The following is a 24,719-nucleotide window of genomic DNA, read 5'->3' as shown; positions in this document are numbered from 1 at the left end:
CATCCCCTGATGCAGTTTAGAACTGGAAGTTTGTACCTTTTGACTACCTTCTCCTGTTTTGCCTACTTCTCCCCTTTTCCTGCCTAAGGCAACTACCAATTGATTCTCTGTAACTGTGAGTTTGGTGGGGTTTTTAAATTCCATATATAAATGAGATCATTGTATTTGTTGTTCTCTCTGACATATTTCACTTAGCATAATGCCCTCAAGTTCCATCCATGGTGATGCAAATAGCAAGATTTTTTTTCTATGGCTAAACAATATTTCATTGTGTATGTAATAATATTCCATATATAGGGAATATATATATATAAATCTATATAGAGAGAATATATATATGCATATATATATATATATATTTTCTTTATCCATTCATCTGTAGTGGACAATTAGGTTGTTTCTACCCTTGACTATTATATTTATTTTTTTATTTTTTTAAATTTTTATTTATTTATGATAGTCACACAGAGAGAGAGAGAGGCAGAGACACAGGCAGAGGGAGAAGCAGGCTCCATACAGGGAGTCTGATGTGGGACTCCATCCTGGGTCTCCAGGATCGCGCCCTGGGCCAAAGGCAGGCGCCAAACCACTGCGCCACCCAGGGATCCCTACCCTTGACTATTATAAATAATGCTGCAGTGAACAAAAGATGGATATAGCTGATCTCTCATTTTCTCTGGCATTCACTGAGACTCATCCTGTCTAGCTCATAACCCATGCAAGTTGCTGCTGAATCAATACTTTTCCATGTCCTCAGAAACCTGTGTCAGCTATGTCAAGGCCCCTTTTAGCAGATGGGAATCATGTTCCTGTGCAACACTGAGGCACAGGAAATTCTGTGGAGACACAGAACCTAGCCATGCTACCCTGAAATCTTATTTTCCTATATTCTTCTTCAATTTCATATAATGTCTTTGTGACTGTTGTTTATCCTTTTGTGTTTGATCTGGAGGAAATGGGGCCTGGGAGAGCATTTAGGCCAGATCCTTCCTGTTCCCCACAGAGCCTAGACTTGTTTTGACATTTAAAACAGTATACCAGTCTACAGTACATCACTTCCCTGAGGCGGGAAGCAAAGAATCAAAGCTAAGTAGAGTTGGAGAAGAACGAAAATATCAGAGATAGAAGGAAAATAAAAAAGCAAAAACATGTTGGTTAATATTTCCAAGTATTATTCCACCAAATGATATGTAGCTGTCCATATGAATGGAATTCATTTTCTTGGGTGAATTCCCTGATTAAGGAAGCAGAGGCTGGCAGTAATTGGGGAAACTTTCAGATAGATTTCTTCATTGCCTGGATAGTTACAGCCATCTTCCGGCTCAAAATTCAGTGATACTCAGTAAAAATAACATTTGAGAGAACTTTCTCTCTCTCCTAGAATTTCTCTATAGCTCTCTGGTCTTTTGTTATGAGCTGAATTGTATGCCTTTTTAAATTCATGTTGAAGCCCTGATCCCGAGAACTCAGAATGACTATTTGGAGATAAGGCCTTTAAAGAGCTGATTAAGTTAAAATGAGGCTGTTAGAGTATGCTCTATTCAGTATGAGTAGTATCTATAAGAAGAGAACATGTGGACACATAGGGACACCAGGAATATGCACACACAGAGGAAAAGTCATGTGAGGACAAAGTGAGAAGGCAGCTGTTTGCAAGCCAATCAGAGAAGCCTCAGAAGAAATTAAATCTGCTGACACCTTGATCCTGGATTTCTAGCTCCCAGAAGTGAGAAAATACATTTCTGTTGTTTAATCCAGCCAGTTGGTGTCACTTTGTTTTGCAGCATAGTGAACTAAGGTACCTCTGTATATTCTGTCTTAGGACTGGCATACCATGTCCCCCAGAAAATAGTCTCACTAGAGTTAATGTTCAAAATGACCAGGTATGTTATCCAGCTAGTAGCAATAGTGTTGCCAATATATGCTCAGGATTAGACTGTTTCTGTAAAAGTTATTTCTACCTTTTATTGTTCTCAGAAAACAAAAACCTACCAAGACTAGATTGTGTGACTTTGACATTATAACAAATTGAAAATTAGGTGAAATTCTCTACAATTAAGATTGAATAAACCAAAACACTTTGCCCTAAGTAAATCTAAAATGATAACATTTTGAGAAGGTTTAACTGCATTTCAGTCCTAATTGCTATAGATTTTTTTCCTATGAAGATACAATATGAAACCCTGAAGAATGTTGCCTATATTGATTGTGTATATCCTCAGTAGTTGCCTAGTTAGCTAATGCCAACAATGAACATATGGAATATATATATTATGTATATATGTTACATAATATATAATTATATAATTAATGTATATTATATAAGTTATAATTATGTCACACATAACATATATTATGTATTATGAATAATTTGATTAGTTATATAAAATCATATATTATATATAAATTATAAGCATATATTAAGTTTTCATTTTAATTCCAGTTAGTTAACATACAGTGTTATATAACATACAGTGTTATATTAATTTCAGGTGTTTTCAATGTAGTGCTTCAACAATTCCATACATCACCCGGTACCATCACAATTAGTGCACTCCTTAATCCCCATCACCTATTTAACCACCTACACTCCTCCCCTCTGGTAACCATCTATTTGATCTCTGTAATGAAGAGTCTCTTTCTTGATTTGCTTCTCTCTCTGTTTTTCTTCCTTTTGTTACTTTGTTTCTTAAATTCCACACATGAGTGAAATCATATGATATTTGTTTTTCTCTGACAGGCTTATTTTACTTAGCCCTATACTCTAGCTGCATCCATGTTGTTACAAATGGCAAGATTTGAAAATTTTATGGCTGCATAATATTGTATTTGTGTGTTGATGCATGTATATAAACCGCATCTTCATCCATTCATTAATTGGTGGACAATTGGGGGCAGCCCCGGTGGCCCAGCAGTTTAGCGTCTGCCTTCCGCCCAGGGCCTGACCATGAAGACCCGGGATCGAGTCCCACATGGGGCGCCCTGCATGGAGCCTGCTTCTCTCTCTGCCTGTGTCTCTGCCTCTCTCTCTCTCTCTCTCTCTCTCTGTGCCTCTCATTGAATAAGTAAATAAAAAAAAACAACAACAACAACAACAAAAATTGGTGGACACTTGGGCTGCTTCCATACCTTGGCTATGGTAAATAATGCTGTTATAAAATAGGTGGGGATCCCTGGGTGGCGCAGCGGTTTAGTCCCTGCCTTTGGCCTAGGGCGCGATCCTGGAGACCCGGGATCGAATCCCACATCGGGCTCCCGGTGCATGGAGCCTGCTTCTCCCTCTGCCTATGTCTCTGCCTCTCTCTCTCTCTCTCTGTGTGACTATCATAAATAAATAATTAAAAAAAAATAGGTGTACATGTGTCCCTTTGAATTAGTGTTTTTTTTTTTTTAATTCTTTGTGTAAGTACCCAGTAGTGCAATCACTGTATCATAGGGACTTCTATTTTTAAAATTTTGAGGTGCTCCCATAATATTTTCCAGCGTGGCTGCATCAATTTGCATTCCCACCAATGGTGCAACAGGATTCTTTTTTCTCCACATCCTCACTAACACCTGTTGTTTCTTGTGTTGTTGATTTTAACCATTCTGATAGGTATGAGGTGATATTTCATTGTAATTTTGATTTCTATTTCCCTGCTCATAGCCTATGATGAATTTCTTTTCATCTTTTGATCATCTGTATGTCTTCCTTGGAGATATGTATGATCATGTCTTTTGCCCATTTTTTGATTGGATTTTTTGCTGAGTTGTGTAAGTTCTTATGTATTATTGGATATATAATTTGCAAATATCTTCTATCCCATAGTCTTTGCCTTTTAGTTTTGTTGTTTATTTTGATGTGGTGCAGAAGCTTTTTATTTTGATATAGTCTCAATAGTTTATTTTTGCATTTGTTTCCCTCTGCCTCAGGAAACATATCTAGAAAACAGTTGCTATGCCTAATGCCAAAGAAGTTACTGCCTATGTTCTCTTCTAGGATTTTTATGGTTTCACATCTCACACTGAAGTCTTTAATCCATTTTGAATTTTTTTGTATGATGTACATGTTGTTGTCCTGTTTTCTCAACACCATTTGTTGAAGAGATTACCATTTTCTCATTGTATATTCTTTCCTGCTTTGTTGAAAATTGACCATAGAGTTGTAGGTTTATTTCTGGGTTTTCTATTCTATTTTATTGATCTATGTGTCTATTTTTGTGTCAGTACCATACTGTTCTGATTACTACAGATTTGTAATGTAACTTGAAGTCTGGAATTACGATGCTTCCAGCCTTGCTTTTCTTTTTCAAGATTGCTTTGGCTATTTGGGTCTTTTGTGGTTCCATATAAATTTTAGAATTGTTTGTTATGGTTCTGTGAAAATTGCTGTTGATATTTTGACAGCAATTGCATTGAATCTGTATATTACTTTGAGCAGTGTATCCCATGAGCATGGAATATTTTTGTTTTTTTCATCATTGATCTATAGTTTTCAGAGTAGAGATCTTTTACGTCTTTAGTTAGGTTTATCCCTAGGAATCTTATGGGTTTTTAAAAATATTTTATTTATTTATTCATGAGAGACATACACACACACAGAGTCAGAGACACAGGCAGAAGGAGCAGGCTCCATGTAGGGAGCCTGATGCGGGACTCGACCCCCGGTCTCCAGGATCATGCCCTGGGCCAAAGGCAGGTGCTAAACTGCTGAGACACCCAGGGATCCTGGCATCTTATGTTTTTGATGTAAATGTAAATGGGACTGACTCTTTGATTTCTCTTTCTGCTGACTCATTAGCAGTATTTAGAAATGCAGCAGATTTCTGTACATTGATTTTTGTATCCGGCAACTTTATGAATTCATTTATCAGATCTAGCATTTTTTTTTTTTTGGTGGAATCTTTCAGGTTTTCTATATATAATAGCTGTCATCTGCGAATACTGAAAGTTTTACTTCTTCCTCACTAGTTAGGATGAACTTTATTTCCTTTGTGTCTGATGAATCAAACATTTGTACATTGAATAAAAGTGGTAAGAGGGAGCATCCTTGTCTTGTTCCTGACCATAGAAGAAAATTTCTCAGTTTTTCCCTCATTAAGGATGTTAGCTATGGTTTTTCATATATAGCCTTTATTATGTTGAGGTATGTTCCTTTTAAGCCTACTTTTTTGAGATTTTTTATCATGAATAGATGTTGTACTTTGTCAAATGCTTCTGCATCTATTGAAATGATCAGATGGCTCTTATCTTTTCTCTTACTGATATGATGATGCTTCACACTGATGATTTGCAAATATTGAATCATCCTTGCAACCAAAGAAAAAATCCCATTTGATTGTGGTGAATAGTTTTTCAGTGTATTGTTGAATTTGATTTGCCAGTGTTTTGTTGAGGATTTTTGCATCTATGTTCATCAGATATATTGGCCTGTAGTTCTCTTTTTTTAGTTGTGTCTTTATCTGGTTTTGATATGAGGATAATGCTAGCTCATAGAATGAACTTGGAAATTTTCCTTCTTTTTCTATTTTTTGGAATAGTTTGAGAAGAATAGATATTAACTCTTTAAATATTTGGTAGAATTCACCTATGAAGCCATCTGGTCCTGGACTTTTGCTTCTTGGGAATTTTTTGATCACTGATTCAATTTCTTTGCTGTTTATCGGTCAGCTCAAATTTTCTATTTCTTTCTGTTTTAGTTTTAGCAGTTTATATATTCTAGGAATTTATCTATTTCTTCTAGTTTGTCCAACTTGTTGACAATACAGTTTTTCATAATATTTTCTTATAATTGTTTCTATTTCTGTGGTGTTGTTATTTCTGCTCTCTCTCATGGAATATATTTTTGAAATAGGTAGCTAACTCTAGGACGTTTTATCACTTGTTTATTTTCCATATATTTTCCCTTCAAGAGATACCTACTTTGAGTTAGTTTCTTTTCTATTTTAGTATATAATCAGAGGATGTAATCTTAAGGATACTTGGCACTCCCAATGGGTTGGAATATAGGAAAGATATTGATAAATTCCTACAACTAAGATTAACAACCACAAAATAAATCAGCAAATCTTTATTTAATGTCTACCATGCTAGATACTATATTTGATACACAAAATATAAGAGAGAGACCTGGTCTCAAAGAGTTTAAGATCTGGGAAGCGAAGCTTAAATTAGGAAGTGAAGATACAAAACATTAAATTGTAATTATTTCATAAGACTAAAGATGGTCATAACTCAAAATGCACTATGTCTATCCTTGTTTAGATATTCCCTTTGCAGTTCTCTTTCTCCATAATTTGCACACAAGATGAATATAGACTTAATAAATATAAATCCAGCTTTATTAGACATTAATAAAATGCTAAATAGTGAGTTGTTATAACTGAACTTCATATTATGATGGGAACAATTCCTCTATAATGTTCTTATTTAGAACTTTAAAATGAAGAAGGAACTTTTAAAGAATGATTTATTCTTTATTTAAATAGTCATGATTCAGTGCTTAAACTGGTCATATGTGATTATTTATTCTCATTTTAAACATTCTCTTCTGTATTTTTGTTATTGATATCTTCTTTTATAATCTTCCCATGTGTCTCTTGTCTTTTCTCCTAATTCTGTCAACCATAAACAGTAAAGTCTTTTCCAGTATCTTTTTCCTCCTAGTGTTTTTATACCACAAGCCTTGGTTTCCCCCTGCAAATTTCACACTTTATTCTACTAACCATTCCCTTATTACTGTGGTTTCAAATCTTTTCTGCCAACAAACTGAACTTTTTCTTCTATTTATGCTTTGGTGAACTCCCACTTTTCATATGGTCTCTGCATGGTTGGAAGGACTATTTATTTATGTATTCCTTATAATTCTTCATTGTTTTTGAGGGAAAGGAACTATCTTTCCACCAGTCTTATCATGAAGACAATTCCCCTTAGCAAGCTGACTTTTCCCTTCCCATTCCCCTCACTTTAAGTCAGACTTCTGACCATTCTCATATAATTAATAGTGGTTTTCATGTTTTTTTCCTTTTTAACCCACTGATTTTCAGCATGTTTATGTACAAGGACAAGAATATGCTCAGAAAAGAGAGAAAAAAAATTTCTTTAGAGACAGAAATCTTCATTCAGAAGATGGATTTAACTGGATTTTACAGGACTTGCATAGAGAGGAGGGATTGCATAGTCCAAAGAGAAAATGTAATTTTCTCCTGAAGACAATGAATAGAGATGAATTGCATGAAAGCAGAGATTTTTATAGAGTGTGTAAATATTTTTTGAAGGGAGAAAATGAAGAAGGACTAGAAGATGGACAGTGGGAGAGAGAAAGCAAGAAAGGACAACTAGTTTAGAACGTGAATAAAACTGAAAAGTTTCCTCTGTGCTCTGTAGGAAATCAGAAACCTGGGAATGCTGTTGTTTTTATTCTGCCCTGATGATTTTCAAAATACATTCTAGGCACCAAAGAAGTTTTAAGATGTTACAGGATGAACTAGGGTCATGTACTGATAACATGACAGAGGGAGCACCATACACTAATTGAATAATGATTGAATTGAGAAGTCGTGTTTTCTGTAAAAAGGCATCAAAGATGACTCTGTAACTTGAAACTATTTGTATCTAGAAGGATTGTGTTGTATATGATTGGGAGGGTTGCCCATTTTGTGGAGAAGAATGAAGGATTTTTTTTTTTTTTTCAAAACAGGTGGTAGAAAGATCTACTTGGCTTACAAATGAAGAGATAGATTAGGACAAAAACCAATGTAACCATGAATGCTATTTAGTACTACCACTATCCTTACAAAAAAACAAAGAAGACTACCATAAAAAGATAGAGTAAGAAGAAACAATAATTTTTAAAGGAAAGGGGACTCCCTACAAATATGATGGTGTAATAAACCCACACTTATATTTGGAGATCTTAACACCTCACTCTCAATAGTTGATACAATCTATGGACCAAAAATCTATAAGGATTTGGATAACTTGATTAATACTATCATCCAACTTAATCCAATAACTTTTATACAACTATCCATTAAGAAACCATAGAATACAAATTATTTTAAAGTGTACACAGAATATTTACTGAGATAGCTTATATTTGAGGCTATAAAACAAATGTTAATAAATTTAAAAGGTTTTGCATCATAAAGAGTATGTTTTCTGAACTGAATAAATTAAATTAGAATTAAATTAGATTTAAACTAGGAATTAATAATAGCAAATTCTCTAGAAAGACTCCCAATATTTAGAAGCTATATAGCATACTTTTAAACAACCTGCCAGTCAAAGCACAAAGCAAAGGAAGAATTGCAGAATATTGGGTAATAGATGAAAATGAAAATACTTCATATCAAGCTCTAAGCAAAACTTAGGTACACTTATAGCCCCATATTAGAAAAGTATAAATGTCTCAAATAAATGACCTCACTTTTTTACCTTAAGATTATTTTTTTTAAGATTTTATTTATTTATTCATGATAGACAGAGAGAGAGAGGCAGAGACACAGGAAGAGGGAGAAGCAGGCTCCATGCCAGAAGCCTGATGTGGGACTCGATTCCGGGACTCCAGGATCGTGCCCTGGGCCAAAGGCAGGCGCCAAACCGCTGAGCTACCCAGGGATCCCTTTACCTTAAGATTCTAAGAAAGAAATAACTCAATCAGAGAAGGACAAATACCATATGATTTCACTCTTGTGTGCAATTTAAGAAACAAAAACAAGGGAAAAAGAGAGAGTGAAAACAAAAAACAAAACAAAACAAAACAAAAAAAAAACCCAGACTGAACTGAAGAGAACAAAGAAGTGGGTCTCATTGGAGAGGTGGGTGGAAGGATGGGTAAAGTAGATGAAGGGGATTAAAAGTACACTTATCTTGATGAGTGCTGAGTCATGTATGGAATTGTTGGTCACTAGATTGCACTCCTGAAATTAATATAACACCGGATGTTAACAACCCTAGAATTAAAAATTTAAAAAAAAGAGAAACTAAGAAAGAGCAAAATTTTTTTTAAATTTTTATTTATTTATTTATTTTTATTTTTTTATTTTTTTTAAATTTTTATTTATTTATGATAGTCACACAGAGAGAGAGAGGCAGAGACATAGGCAGAGGGAGAAGCAGGCTCCATGCACCGGGAGCCCGACGTGGGACTCGATCCCGGGTCTTCAGGATCACGCCCTGGGCCAAAGGCAGGCGCTAAACCGCTGCAGGGTTCCCAGAAAGAGCAAATTAAATTAAATTCAAAGTAAGCAGAATAAAAGAAATAATATAGTGCAAATTTATGAAATAGAAAACAGAAAAACAGTAAAGACAATGAAACCAAGAGCTAGTTTATTGAGAAAATAGTAAACTTGATAAGCTTTTAGCCAGACTTATCAAGACAGAGAGGGAGATGGGGAGTGGGGGCAGAGGGAGATGAAGAGGAGGACGAGAGAGAATACAAATTACTAATATCAGAAATGAGGGAGTATACAGGTAGTAAGAGGATAATAAAGTAATTTTATGAACAGCTTTTTGTCAATGAACTTGAATAAATGGATGAAGTCTTTGGAAGATACAAACTATTAAAGCTCATTCAAGAAGAAAAAGATAATTTGATTGTCTTATACATATTAAGGAAACTGACTTTGTAGTTTAAAACCTTCCCACATAGAAAATTCCAGGACAGATGGCTTCACTGGCAAATCCTACCAAACATGTAAGAAAGAAATGCTACCAATATATACAGATTCTTCCAGAAAATTCAACAGAGGAAATACATCCCAACTCATTAGCTGAGGCCAATATTATCCTGACATCAAAACCAAAGACCTTGTAAAGAGAAATATGTGAACCAGTATCTCTTATGAATATAAATCCAAACTTTATTTTTATTGTTCACTACAGATTTTTAAAAAAATTAGAGTGTACTCTTAACCCTCTCCACTTATTTCACCCATCCCCTACTTCCCTTCTCACTAGTAACCATGAGTTCTTTATATTTGAGTCTGGTTTTCTGTTTGTCTCCTTTTTTGTTCATTTGCTTTGTTTCTGAAATTCCACAGATGAATAAAATTATATAGCATTTGTCTTTCTTTATTGACTTAATTTCACCTAGCATTATATTCTCTAGATTCTTCCATATTGCCGCAAATGACAAAATTTCACTTTTTTTATGGCTGATATTCATGTGCATGTGTGTATCTCTTCTTTATCCATTTATCTATCCACAGACAGTTGGGATGCTTACGTATCTAGGGTATTGTAAACACTGCTGTAGTATAAACATAGGGGTTCAAATATCTTTTTGAATTAATGTTTTTGTTTTCTTTGAATAAATATACAGTAATATAATTACTGATTATATGGTAATTCTATTTTTAATTATCTGAGGAGCATCCATATTGTTTTCCACAGTGGCTGTATGAGCTTGAATTTGCACCAACAGTGACAAGATTCCTTTTTATCCACATCCTTGCCAAAATTCGTTATTTTTGTATTTTTTTATTTTTAGCCATTCTGATAGGTGTGAGGTGATAGCTCATTGTAGTTTTGAACTGCATTTCTCTAATGATTACTGATGTTGAGACACATCTTTTTTTTTTTTCAGTTTTATACCTTTATTTGACAATCAGCGATTAGTTCTCATCCACATTAACAGTCTGTAGATTTTTGAAAGTGGTGACAGGTACGTAGGTAACCAGCGTGTAGAGCTTGTTTCGTGAATCTTAATCCTCGTTACGTTTTCTGGACAACCGCACACGGATACGGTATGGAACATTCCTTATTCTTTTGGCCCAGACAGCTTTGTTGAGCCTGGTGTCAATGCGCACATCTGGAGTTCCCATCTCCTTCATGGCAAATTTCCGGATCTCTTTGAGTGCCCCAGGGGCCCGCTTCTTGAAACCCACTCCATGGATACGTTTGTGAATGTTGATGGTGTATTCTCTGGTCACTACCTCATTGATGGCAGGCAGAACGGCCCTTCTTCTCGCCACCCTTTGCAGGAGCCATTCTACCGGGCCCTAGTTGGAAAGCGAGACACATCTTAAGCACACCTTTTTATGTGACTATTGGCCATCTGTATGCTGTCTTTGGAAAAACGTCTATTCATGTCCTCTGCCCAAAATTGGATTATTTGCTTTATTTGAAGCTGAGATGTATAAATCCTTTATATATTTTAGATATTAACCCTTATTGGATGTCACATCTGCTAATATCTTCTCCCACTTAGTAGGTTGCCTTTTTGTTTTGTTGATGGTTTCCTTTGCTGTGCAGAAGCTTTTTATTTTGATATAGTCTCAATAGTTTAATTTTGTTCATTTCCCTTGCCAAAGGAGACATATCTAGAAAAATGTTTCTATGCCGATGTCAAAGAGATAATCATGTATGTTTTCTTCAAGGAACTGAATGGTTCCAGGTTTCACGTTTAGGTCTTTAATCCATTTTGAGTTTATTTTTTGTATCGGGTAAAAAAGTGGTCTAGTTTCAATTTTTTTGAGTGTTGCTGTCCAGTTCTCCCAGCACCGATTGTTGAAGAGACTTTTTTTCCACTGTATATTTTTGCTTCCTTTGTCATAGATTAATTTACCAGACAGTTGTGGGTTTATATCTCCACTGTCTATTCTCTTCCATTGATCTATGTGTCTATTTTTGTGCCAGTACCATACTGTTTTGATTACTACGTCTTTGCAGTATATTTTGAAATCTGGAATTGTGGGATCTTCAGCTTCGTTCTTTTTCAAGATTACTTTCACTATTCAGGGTCTTTTGTGGTTCCGTACAAATTTTAGGATTATTTATTCCAGTTCTGTGAAAAATGATCTTGGTTTTGTTTTTGTTTTTTAGAGAGGGAGAGAGAGACAGAGAGACAGACAGAGGGAAAGGGAAAGGGAGAGAAAGGATCTTAAGCAGGTTCCACACCCAGTACAGAACCTGACATGGGGCTTGATCTCACAACCCTGAGATCATGACTTGAGCCAAAATCAAGAGTAAGATGCACTTAACTGACTGAGCCATCCAGACACCCTGCTGTTGGTATTTTGATAGGGATTGAATTCAATCTGAAGATTATTTTAGGTGGTATGGACATTTTAACAATATTAATTCTCTCAGTTCCTGATCATGAGATATCTTTCCATTTGTGTCATCTTCAATTTCTTTCATCAGTGTTTTACAGCTTTCAGAGCACAGGTCTTTCACTTTCTTTGTTAAGTTTATTCCTAGGTATTTATTCTTTTTGGTACAGTTGTAAATGGGAATGTTTTCTTAATTTCTCCTCATTATTGCCACTATAAATGACACTTCATTATTAGTGTATAGAAATGCAACAGATTTATGTATATTGATTTTATATTCTATGGTTTTACCAAATTCATTTATTTTAGTGTTTTTTGGTGGGTTCTTTAGGGTTTTCTAATACCATGCCATTTGCAAATCATGAAAATTTTATTTTTTCTTTACCAATTTGGGTGTGTTACCTTACTGCTGTGGCTAGGACTTCCAGTACAATGTTGCAAAAAAGTGGGAAGAGGGGACATTCTTGTCTTGTTTCTGACCTTAGAGGAAAACTCTGTTTTCACCATTGAATATAATGTTAGTTTTGGATTTTTCACATATTGCCTTTATTATGTTGAAGTGTGTTTTCTCTAAACCTAGTTTGTTGAGAGTTTTTATGTTGAATTTATGTTGTGTTTTGTAAATGCTTTTTCTGGATTTATTGAAATGATCATGTGGTTTTTATCCTTTTGTTAATGTGATGCATCATATTGATTGACTTCCAAATTTGTACCCCTGGAATAAATCCCACTTGATAATGGTGAATGAATTTTATAATGTACTATTAGATTTGGTTTACCAATACTTTGTTGAGGATTTTTACATCTATGTTCATCAGAGATATTGGCCTATAGTTCTCTTTTTTTGTAGTATCTTTGTCTGGTATCTGCATCAGGGTAATGTTGTCTTTGTAGAATGAACCTTCCTCTTCTATTATTATTATTATTTTTGGAATAGTTCAAAAATAATAGGTATTAACTCTTCTTTGAATATTTGGTAGAATTCAACTGTGAAGCCATCTGGTCCTGGACTTTTGTTTGGTTTTTTATTACTGATTCAATTTCCTTGTTAGTAACTGGTCTGTTCAAATTTTCTATTTCTTCCTGATTCAGTTTTGTATGTTTATAGGAATTTATACATTTCTTCTAGGTTGTCCAATTTATTGGCATACAATTTTCATAACATTCCCTTATAATCCTTTGTATTTTTATAGCATCAGTTATTTCTCCTTCTTTCAGTTCTGGTTTTATTTATTTGAGAGATTTATTTTGATTTTATTTATTTGAGACAGATAAATAAATTAAATAAATAAATTTAATCTCTGTTTTCTTTTTGTTTGTTTGTTTGTTTTATGAGTCAGGCTTAAAAGTTTATCAATTTGGTTGATCTTTTCAAAGAACAAGGTCCTGGTTTTATTGTCTTTTGTTTTATTTTGAGTCTTCTATTTCATTTATTTCTGTTATAATCTTTGTTATTTTCTCCCTTCTACTGGCTTTGGGCTTTGTTTTTCTTTTTCTGTCTCCTTTAGTTGTAAGGTTAGGTTATTTGAGATTTGCTTTACTTCTTGATATAGGCCTATATTGCTCTAAACTTCCTTCTTAGAACTGCTTTTGCTGCATCCCAAAGATTTTAGACCATAGTGTTTTCATTTTATTTTTTCTCTACATGCTCTTTGATTTATTGATTGACCCATACATTGTTTAGTAACTTGTTATTTAACCTCTATTTATCTGTGCTCTTTCCAGATTTTTTTCTGGTGGCTAATTTCTAGCTTTATAGCATTGTGGTCAGAAAAGATGCATGACATGACTTTCATCTTTTTGAATTGGTTGAGACTTGTTTTGTGGCTAATTTGTGATCTGTTATGGAGAATGTCCCATGTGTACTTGACAAGAATGTGTATACTACTGTTTTAGGTTAGAATGCTCTGAATATATCTATTAGATCAATCTAGTCCAGTGTGTCATTCAAAGCCAGTGTTTCCTTATTGGTTTCCTGTTTGAATGATCTGTTCATTTATGTAAAAGCAGTGTAAAGCCCCTGCTATTATTGTATTACTACTGTTTACTTCCTTTTGTTATTAACTGTTTTATGTAATTGAGTTCTCCCATTTTGGATACAAAAATATTTACAATTGTTGTATCTTCTTGTTGGATTGTTCTGCTAGGATTATATAGTGTTCTTCTTTGTCTATTGTTATAGTCCTTGTTTCAGTATATTTTATCTCATATAAATATTACTACTCTGACTTTCTTACCATATTCATTTGCATAGTAAATGATTCCTCCCTTCACTTTCAATCTGCACATGTCTTTAGGCTTGAAATAAGTCTCTTGTAGGCAACACATATATGGGTGTCTTCTTCTTCTTCTTCTCCTTCTTCTTCTTCTTCTCCTCCTTCTTCTTCTTCTTCAATTGTGTTTATTTCAGAGAGAGAGAGAGAGAGAGAGAGAGAGCACAAGCATGAGCGGGGGAGAGGCAGACGAGAGAAAGAAGCAGACCCCCAGCTGAGCAGGGAGCCTGATGCAGGGCTCCATCCCAGGACCCTGGGATCATGACCTGAACCAAAGGTTGATACTTAAGCTAGAGAGTCAAGGTCAATTGTTTGAAATGCCACTAAACTGCTCTTTACAGACCATGTATTAAAACAATTTTGCGAGAATTTTCCAAACTGTAATGTTGTGCTTGGCAAACTGGGAAACATGGAGCAAATGCAGGGACGGTGGCCACAAGGTGGCCCAGGTGCCCCAGGTCTCCTTTTTTTTTTTTTTTTTTTTTAAATCCCCTCTATCACTCTATGTCTTTTCTATTGAAGTATGTGGTCTATTTACATTCAGAGTAATTATTGAAAACTCTATATTTATTGCCATTTTGTTACTTGTTTTATGGTTGTTTTTTCAGTTTTTACTGTTTCATCCATTGCTCTCTTCTTTCACAGTTAGATAGCTTTCTTAGCAATATACTTGGATTCTTTTTTCTTTATTCTTTGCATACCTATTACTGGTTTTTGATCCGTAGTTACCATTAGGTTTGTGTATAACACCTGCACATAGCAGTATTTATTAAGGTGATGGTTGCTTAAATTTGAACTCATTCTTTATTCCTCTCCCTCACCCCTCCACCCCCATTTTAGATATATGGTCATACTTTACATCATTTTGTTAGTCCCTTAACTGATTTTTACAGTTAAATTTATATTACTGCTTTTGTACTACCTACTTTTCTTGCTCTTGGTTATGGCCTTTCATTTCCACTCAGAGTCCCCTTCAAATTTTTTGTAGGGCTGGTTTAGTGGTCATAAATTCTTTTAAGTTTTGTTTGTCTGGGAACTCTTTATATTTATATTTCCTTCTATTCTAAATGATCCCCTTGCTGGATAGAATATTCTTGGCTGTAGACTTTTTTTTTTTTTCCTTTCAGCATTTTGGATATATCATGCTTCTCCCTTCTGACCTGAAATATTTTTGATGAAACATCAGCTGATAGCCTTATGGGCTTTCCCTTGTATCTAATTATTTTATTGTATCTTGCTGCTTTTAAAATTCTCTATTTAGTACTACTTTTTACGTTTTAATTATTATGTGGCTTGGTATGGCCCTCCTTGTGTAGCTTTTCTTGGGAGTTCTCCATGCCTCCTGGATCTGGATGTGAGCTGCCTTCTTCAGATTAGCAGAGTTTTTAGCTATTATTTCTTCAAATAAATTTTCAGCCCCCCTTTTCTCTTTTCTCCTTCTGAGATTCCTATAAGGTGAATGTTATTATGCTTCATGACTTCATCAAATTCCTTTAAGCTATTCTCATTTATTAATTTTTTTCTTTTTCCTGTTTAGCTTGGTTGCTTTATATTACTGTCTTCCAGCTCACTAGTCTGTACTGCTTTTTCTAGTCTATTATTGATTTCCTCTAGTGTATTTTAACTTCACATATTGAGTTCCTGATCTCTGATTGGTTCTTTTTTAATATTTTCCTTCCTTGTTAAATGTCTCACTGAAATACTCCACTCTTTTCCCAAGTCCAGTAACTAACTTTATGGCTATTTGAATTCTCTATCAGGCATATTGCTTGTCTTGTTTCATTTAGCTCTCTTGCTGTTATTTTGTTCTGTCCTTTTATTTGGGCCATATTCTGTTGTCTTTTCACTTTGTATAACTCTGTGTTTGTTTCTAGTATTAGGAAAGTCAGCTATGTCTCCTTATCCTGAAAGTAGCAGTCTTATGAAGAAATCCTGTAGATCTCTGTAGTGTGATGTCCCCTGTTCATCGGAACCAGGCACTACAGGGGTGTCTCTTATATGTGTTGTATGTACTCCAGTGTTGTGGTTGAGCCACACTTGCCTTCAGTCCAGTGGGCTACCATGGCCATCTTTGCCTGTTGTGGGCAAAATTTGGTCCCTGTTTTGTTAAGAAGCTAATCAGAGCCACCTGAGGCTTGTAGTTAGGTCAGACTAGATACTCTTTGCTCATTTTCCAGGACTGTGGAGCACTCTTCCTGTGCTCCAAAATCCCTGAGAGGATTTTGTTAGTGGGTGAGGACTGTAGTCAGATCAGATGTCTGTCCCAAGCCTGTCTGTTGCAGTTGCAGTGACCCTGGACTACAGGGATCTTTCCTTGGGCTGCCATTTGTGATGTTTTTGTTGATGGGTGGGGATAACTGTCAGATCAGATGTCTGCCCCCAACCTACTCCTGGGACTGCAATCAAACTGGTATGTATGGCTATCCTCCTGTCTCTCCAGAGCAAGAGTCAGTTTGGATTGGTGCTGGTCACTGTTGGAGCTGCTTATAGGATGAGATCTGGCCAGATCTGCTTTAGTGAGACTCCTGCTGAGTGATATAGATTGGATGTTTTAAATCCATAGAAGAATGAAAGAGCAAAGTGTGCAGTGTTAATAAGCTATCTTGAGAGTGTTTGAGCTATTTTCCACAGGTGTCCAGTTATCTAGGCTGGGGACCAGGGGACAGAAATGGCACCCTCCAGTTCTTTTGTTCTCAGAGAAGTCTCCTGAAGATCTCTGCTCCTTCAGCACATGTTTTGAGATTAGTAAATAAATCATCCTCTATACTTTAGTTGTTTTTCAAACTGCTGCTTCTATGCTGTATCTTGGAGAGGTTGTTTGTTACACTATCTCTTTAAGCATAGGCACTCAGTTTCCTATTGCCTTCTGATTCTTCCAGAGCTAGCCTCTGGTTTTTAAAGTTCCCAGAGTTAAGCCCCACTTATTGTAAAACTCATGAAGTTAAGCCCCTCTGGCTTTCAAAGCTAAATGTTATGAAGTTTCAACTTCCTAGTGCAGGTCTCCTATGTCTGGGGTCCTCAATGTGGGATCTGTTTCTCTTCCTTCTCCCACACTTGTGATGTCCCTCTCATTTGTGGTTAGTCTCATTGGTTAGTTTGCTTCCCGACTAGGGTTATGCCCTTCTTGAGATTTTTGGTGTGGACTTCCTCTCTACAATTAATCTTAACCATGCAGAGTCTGTTCTACCAGTCATTGGTTTATTGTATGGATTAGTTGCATTGATATGGTTTTCATCTAGGTATATCTGTGGGATGAGCGTCTTCCTACTCTGCTATCTTCCCTTGCTCCCTAAACATTTTTTTTTAAATATGGGAAAATATAATCAAAAGGTGTCTAAATAGGCTAATACAAGTGGACAAAATGGAATTGATTTTAAGAATACAATGTTGATTTAAATATAAACATTCAGGGTCACCTGTGTGGCTTAGTCAGGTAAGCATCTGCCTTTGGCTCAGGTCATGATTTCAGGGTCCTAGGTTTGAGCCTTGCATTGGGCTCTCTGCTCAGCAGGGGAGTCTGCTTCTCCTTCTCCCTCTGCCCTTTGTGCTCAACTTGTGCACGTGCTCTCTCTCCCTCACTCTCAAATAAATAAACTCTTAAAAATTTCGTGTAAATTCACCATTCAAATTCACCAAAAAACTGAAGAAAAACGATGATAATCACAATGGAAAAAACAAGAAAAGCATGATGACCAAATTCAACATCCGTCCTTAATAAAAACTATCAGAAAACTAGACAGAGAAAGATACTTCTTCAATTTGATAAGAGGCAGGCATGAAAAGCCTATAGTAAACATATTTAATACTGAAATACTAGATTCTTTCTAAGATACAAAACAAGGCAAGGATGTCCACTCTTACCACTTTTATTCAACATTATACCAGAGGCTGTATCTAGTGAAGTATGTCAAGAAAAAGAAATAGAAGACATCTGGATTGGAAAGGAAGAAGCTGTGTAAATGACATAATTATATATGTAGAAAATATAGTATCTATTAATCCTCCAAATTGTAACTAAAGAAAGTTTTACAAGGTTTTAGAATACAAGACTAATATACAAAATTAAGTTGTATCTATTCTATCAAAGGAAATTAGGAAACAATTAAAACAACAAAACTATTTTTAATAATATAAAAACTACAAAATATAAATCTGACAAATTAACAAGGCCTATACACAGAAAACTATATAACATTTCCAAGAGAGATGAAATAAAACCTAAATACCTTGAGATATAAGTTGGTTAGAAGAGTTAATAATGTTAAGGTGTTTGTTCTTCCCAGACCAACCCATAGATTTAATGCAATTTTTTTGGTATATTTTTTTATTGGAGTCTGAGTTGCCAACATATAGTATAACACCCAGTGCTCATCCCATCAAGTGCCTCCCTCAGTGCCCATCACCCAGTCACCCCATCCCCCCGCCCATCTCCCTTCCACCACCCCTTGTTCATTTCTCAGAATTACGAGTCTCTTATGTTCTGTGTTCCTCACTGATATTTCCCACCCAGATTCTCTCCTTTCCCCTATAATTCCTTTCGTTATTTTTTATATTCCCCGAGTGAATGAGACCATATAATGTTTGTCCTTCTCCAATTGATTTATTTCACTCAGCATAATACCCTCCATGTTGAAGTAACTGGTGGGTATTCGTCATTTCTAATGACTGAATAATATTCCATTGTATACATATATCACTTCTTCTTTATCCATTCATCTTTCGAAGGACACCGAGGCTCCTTCCACAGTTTGGGTATTGTGGACACTGCTGCTATAAACATTGGGGTGCAGGTGTCCCGGCGTTTCACTGCATCTGTATCTTTGGGGTAAATCCCCAGCAGTGCAATTGTTGGGTCATAGGGTAGTTCTATTTTTAACTCTTTGAGGAACCTCCACACAGTTTTCAGTTTCTGCCTATTTTGGAAACTCATTCTCTCTCCTTCTATTCTGAATGAGAGCCTTGCTGGATAAAGTATTCTTGGCTGCATGTTCTTCTCATTTAGGATCTTGAATATGTCCTGCCAGCCCTTTCTGGCCTTCCAGGTCTCTGTGGAGAGGTCTGCTGTTGATATAATACTTCCCCCCATATAAGTTAGGGATCTCTTGTCTCTCACTGCTTTAAGGATTTTCTCTTGATCTTTGGAATTTTCAAGTTTCACTATTAAATGCCAAGGTGTTGAATGGTTTTTATTGATTTTAGATGGTGATCTCTCTATCTCCTGGATCTGAATGCTTGTTTCCCTCCCCAAATTAGGGAAGTTCTCAGCTATGATTTGGTCAAATATGCTTTCTGGTCCTCTGTCCCTTTCAGTGCCCTCTGGAACCCCAATTAAACATAGGCTTTTTTCCTTCTGAGGCTATCATTTATTTCCCTTAACCTTTCCTCATGGTCTTTTAATTGTTTTTCTCTTTTTTCCTCAGCTTCCTTCCTTGCCATCAACTTGTCTTCTATATTGCTCACTCTTTCTTCTACCTTGTTAACCCTTGTCATTAGGACCTCCAGTTTGGATTACATCTCATTTAATTGATTTTTAATTGATTAGATCTAAATTCTGCAGTCATGAAGTCTCTTGATTCTTTTATGCTTTTTTCCAGAGCCACCAGTAGCTTTATAATTGTGCTTCTGAACTGGCTTTCTGACATCGAATTGTAATCCAAATTCTGTAACTCTGTGGCAGAGAGTCTGTTTCTGATTTTTTTTCTTTTGTGGTGAGTTCTTTCTAGTCATTTTGCTCAGTGCAGAGTGGCTGTATGAGTGGGCTGCATCAAGAATATCAACTACGACCTAAGTAAATTTCACCCCAGATGATTCTGCCGAGTTCAGAGACCAGAAATTGAAAACAAAGATCAGAATGAAATAATACAAAGGGACCATGAAAGTGAAAAACAAATTTTAAAACAAAGTAGTAAAAAATAAAAGGCCAGCAATCCTAAAGAAGAGAAAAAAGAAAAGAAAAAAGAAAATTGAAAAAAAAAAAAAAAAAAGAGAAGAAAAAAGGGGAGGACTGGGAGATGGTGGTGGTGACAAATTTGTAGTGGAGGGAGAATGTAATCTACCTGAGGGGTTCTAGAGGGTGATTCTCTTGTTTCTGAGTATACTAAGTCTGTATGTTAGAAGATGCTCAGTCCCAAATTTATATAAACCAGAAATACTTGTAGAGGGACCCAACACTGACCACCAAAACATAAATGAGATAAAAGAGGGGGCAGAATGGGAATAGGGAATTTCACAGGCACGGTATACCACTTGGTTCCGGGTGCATGCTGGTCATGTTTTAGAAGGTATTAACTTCTGCCATTGTAGAACAAAATGAGGCAGAGAAAACAAAAAACACAAACAAAACAAAGCAAAAAAACCATATCTTGTACATCTCCCAAAATTGAGTATGTTGAAGGGAATCTAGAAGTGGAAAATATATCTAGGACCTGTAATTGTAGAAATATGAAAGTCAAAAAGGAAGAAACTTAAAAATGAAGAGATGTTAAATATTGTAGGTAAGGTAGGAAAATAGAATAAAAATTGGAAATTTACAGTCAAATATAAAACTGAGTTGTAGGCAGCCCCGGTGGCAGGTGGTTTAGCGCGGCCTGCAGCCCGGGCACGATCCTGGAGACTGGGATGGAGTCCCGGGTGAGGCTCCCTGCATGGGGCCTGCCTCTCTCTCTCTGAATGAATAAATAAATAAATCTTAAAACAAAACAAAACAAAACAAAACTGAGTTGTACTAGAAAAAAGGAAGAAAAAAAAAAAAGGAGGGGTATCCTCTGGTTCTATGTAGTAAATCCCTCAACTGCCCCTGGAGCTTTCCAGCGCTGCTCGGTGGAGAACTTGCTCTTCCCCGTCCTTCCAGCTGGTCTCTGGGGGAGGGGCCTGCTGTGCTGATTCGTGTGTGCACCTGGGGGAGCTGCCTCTCCCCCCCCCTCCCCGCTGGGTGCAGGCTCAGTGGGAGCTGTTGACCCCCTGAGGCCTCTGTTCCCTGGCGGCCCCGCCCCTCCCAGGCACAGGGTGGAACAAGGAGGACCACCACCACCGGCCCGCAGCCAGCTCCCCAGCTCTGGGGTCAGCTCCCGCACGAACTACCACAGTGTCCCAGTCCGCACTGGCCTGGGTGCCCCCCGGGGTGGGGGCGCTGACCTGCACAACCTCGGGGCGCCCGGCGGCAGGAGCGTCCTCACCGTCCTGTGCCCTCGCAGCCTCCTCCCATCGGCAGGAGCGCAGGATAGTAGGCTGTGTCCCCCGGCGCCCTGGGGTCCGGGGCCTGCGCTGCTGGAATCACACTCCTGTGGCCGCGGCGGGAAGGCAGCAGGCGCAGCCGCTCCGCCCGAGCCCCCGCCTGACCCACCGGCTTCTCCCTGAGGCCCCGCGCGTGCGCGCTCCAGGCCTTTACCGCGCTCCGCCCACAGTCTGCGGCGCGTCTTCCCGGGCGCGCTTCCTCTCTCAGGGACTCCGGGAACCTGGAGGCTCCACCGCCCCTCCAGATCCAGCGATTCTGCTCGATTTCCCTGCTAATCGCTTTTCCATCCGGGAAGAATCCAGTGCGGATTTTTAAAGTTCCCGCTTCTCGGGGGCGGGCTTTCCTCTCCGGGAGGCTCTCACCACAGCCTTAGCCCGGCTCCTCGCGGCCCCTCCCCCACTGGATTCTTTTTTTTTTTTTTTTTTTTTCCGTCTTCCTACCTTGTTAGAAGCAAAAACGCGTTTCTCTGTAGCGTTCCAGCTGTTCTCTCCTTAAATCTCAAGTGGAATTCGTAAGTTTTCAGGATGGTTTGGAAGTTATCTCGGTAAGTGGGTGGGGCCGGGGAGGTGAGGCACCTACTCCTCCGCCATCTTGCCCCGCCCCCGATTTAATGCAATTTTATCCAAAGATCCCAGCTGGCATTTTTATAGATATTGGAAAAAAACTATTTCTAAAAATTTATGTGGAAATGCAAAGGATCAATACTAGCCAAAACAACTTTGAAAAGGAAGGACAAAATTGGAGTATTAACAATACATGATTTCAAGATTTATTATAAAGCTACACTAATCAAGATAGTGTAATATTAAAAGGAGCTTAGAAAAACATCAACAAAAAAGAACAGAGTACAGAAATAGATCTATATGTATGTGTACAACCGGTTTTCAAAGAAAGCGTAAAGGCAATCCAATGAAAAAAGGATAACTATTTCAAAAAATGGTCCTGGAAGTATTGGTTGTCTGCATGTAAAATGTTGAACTTCAAACTTTAAATATGAACACTTTATTTTATGCCAATTATATCCCAATAAAACTAAGAACGTATGGTAAAGCAGAAAAAACAAAAGTAACAAAATGGAGAATGCCATTAATTAGCTACATCACATGCTGTATAAGGGCATTATATTCCTTTCTCTAAGCCCGAGGTGTACGTAGCTTCTGCTCCAGTACAAAATGAGTATTCTAGGTCACAAGTATAGAATTAGGTAAAGAACATTCCTAAATTCTAATGTTTATTTTGCAACGTGCAAAAGTATAAGGTGTAGCTTATAAAATTCATAATTTATACTAGGACATATCTTTTCACTACTATAATTAGTTCACATACACATACATTTAAAATAAATCAGAACCACTCTATTCCCCCACAACATATCAGCAAGAAAACAATGTGGATTCACATGCCCTGATAACCTCCTTTCTGTTTGAACATTCAATCTGTGGTAGAATTTTCCTCTTAAAAGTAACGTAATAGATTATAGGACTTTTTATGTGTAGTATTTCTTTTTCATCATAATTTTTCAATATGGTTTTACAGATCATTTTACGTTTAGCTTAAAATTGCTAGCCTTCTGAAATTTATCGAAGAGGCATTGGTCATAGTTTCCAGGCCTGAAGTTGCCCTGTCTCATGTGTGTTATCCTTGAATGTTTTCTGACTTGCTTCTGACATGATTACCTTCAGGCTGGCCTGATAACCTAGCTGACTCAATTTTTCCTCACTGCTGCTTCTCTTGCGCTGCAGCAGGAAATAGCTTCTATTGTAGATCACCAAGATATGGGTTTCAGTTTTACAAGGATTTGTAACAGGTACCCTGGAATATTCTTTTATACTGACATCAATTCAAGCCTATAATCTTGGTTTGATTCTCACCATGTGGTTCAAAGTGTTTAGAAGAGTCGCTGGTGTTTTCAAATGGGTTTTTGTGTGTATTGTGTAATGTGTGTATTGTGTATAGGGTATATTGTGTATGTGACTGTATGTGTCTACATATGTGTGTATACATGTACAAAAACACATATATGAAGTATGAGAATATATTATTCTCCTATTTAAGCCAATCCAGTTAATTTTTATTTGATTTATAAACAAATGGAATTCTTAAAATGATCCAGCAGAATAATAATGCTTTTATTATGTCTTGATATACTACAGATATCAGTACATTGCTTGAAGCATAAATCTTGATGAGTTTCTTAGATGTTTTCCTCTATCTCTTGAGCTTTTTTTCTTTTTAGCTAATGTAATCATGGATCTAATATAATGGTTCTATATCTAAATTTCTGTCTTTCATATTTTATCTCTCAGCAATATAGGCTTAAGGGCCTGATATCAATACACATCAATTTGTTAGGGTTCCATTTTGTCATAAGATTTTGCAACATAGGTAAATTACTTTTTCAATTTCTGGACAATTTCTTCTGTTATTTCAGTATAGTTTTATCTCCTGAGAGTGACATATTTCTGCTACTGATGAGAATTATGAATCTCAAGCAAGAATCTGCCCATTCCCACACCATCTGAAATGCTACTTAACATTTCTTATAATTGGTGCCATAAGCATTTCAGATTTCACTTCTGATGCCACCTAAGGGTATATTACGTAGGTGATAGATTAAAGGACTAAGAGCATATATACATTATAAGATCAAATCACATTCTTGGTTAAATTTTCCAGGAAGAAAATCTCCTCAGAGGTGGGATGGCCATGTTAACAGGAGCACCATTTTTCAGCATAATTGCCTATGGCACTTGCAGAGAAAAATAATACATGAGCTATGGAAAGCTCAATTTTTGGTAGGTCACTTCTCTTTTCACATGGAAGATTTTACATTAAGAACATTATGAGCACCTTTAAGTGAGCACCTATTATGAGCACCTATTAAAACTTCATTCTGGGGATCCCTGGGTGGCGCAGCGGTTTGGCGCCTGCCTTTGGCCCAGGGCACGATCCTGGAGACCCGGGATCGATTCCCACGTCGGGCTCCCGGTGCATGGAGCCTGCTTCTCCCTCTGCCTGTGTCTCTGCCTCTCTCTCTCTCTCTCTCTGTGACTATCATAAATAAATAAAAATTAAAAAAAATAAAATAAAATAAAACTTCATTCTGATGTGTTTAAAAAAAAAGAGCTGGATCTTCTATATCTCTCTTTTTCAAAATCAGAAGCTGATTTGCTTGAA

At 36.8% G+C, this 24,719-nt stretch overlaps 1 protein-coding gene and 1 pseudogene across 7 annotated transcripts in view; one reads left to right on the top strand and one right to left on the bottom strand.

Annotated features, from left to right (window-relative positions):
- The window catches only part of CTNNA3 (catenin alpha 3), a 1,671,697-nt gene that overhangs the window by 945,856 nt on the left and 701,122 nt on the right, over nt 1–24,719 (top strand). The window contains exon 1 of one of the 7 annotated variants that reach the window (XM_049108978.1): nt 22,072–22,086. The exons of the other annotated variants lie outside the window; for them this stretch is intronic. The gene's annotated coding sequence lies outside the window, so the exon portion shown is untranslated. Of the gene's footprint in view, nt 1–22,071; nt 22,087–24,719 lie in introns of those variants that run through there. 7 annotated transcript variants of the gene reach the window in all.
- On the bottom strand, nt 10,553–10,986 carry LOC125754945 (60S ribosomal protein L31-like; annotated as a pseudogene).

Source organism: Canis lupus, chromosome 4, assembly GCF_003254725.2.
Source record: "Canis lupus dingo isolate Sandy chromosome 4, ASM325472v2, whole genome shotgun sequence".
Taxonomy (NCBI): domain Eukaryota; kingdom Metazoa; phylum Chordata; class Mammalia; order Carnivora; family Canidae; genus Canis; species Canis lupus.
Note: the sequence above shows the minus strand (reverse complement) of the source record. Positions and strands in the feature narration are given on the sequence as shown.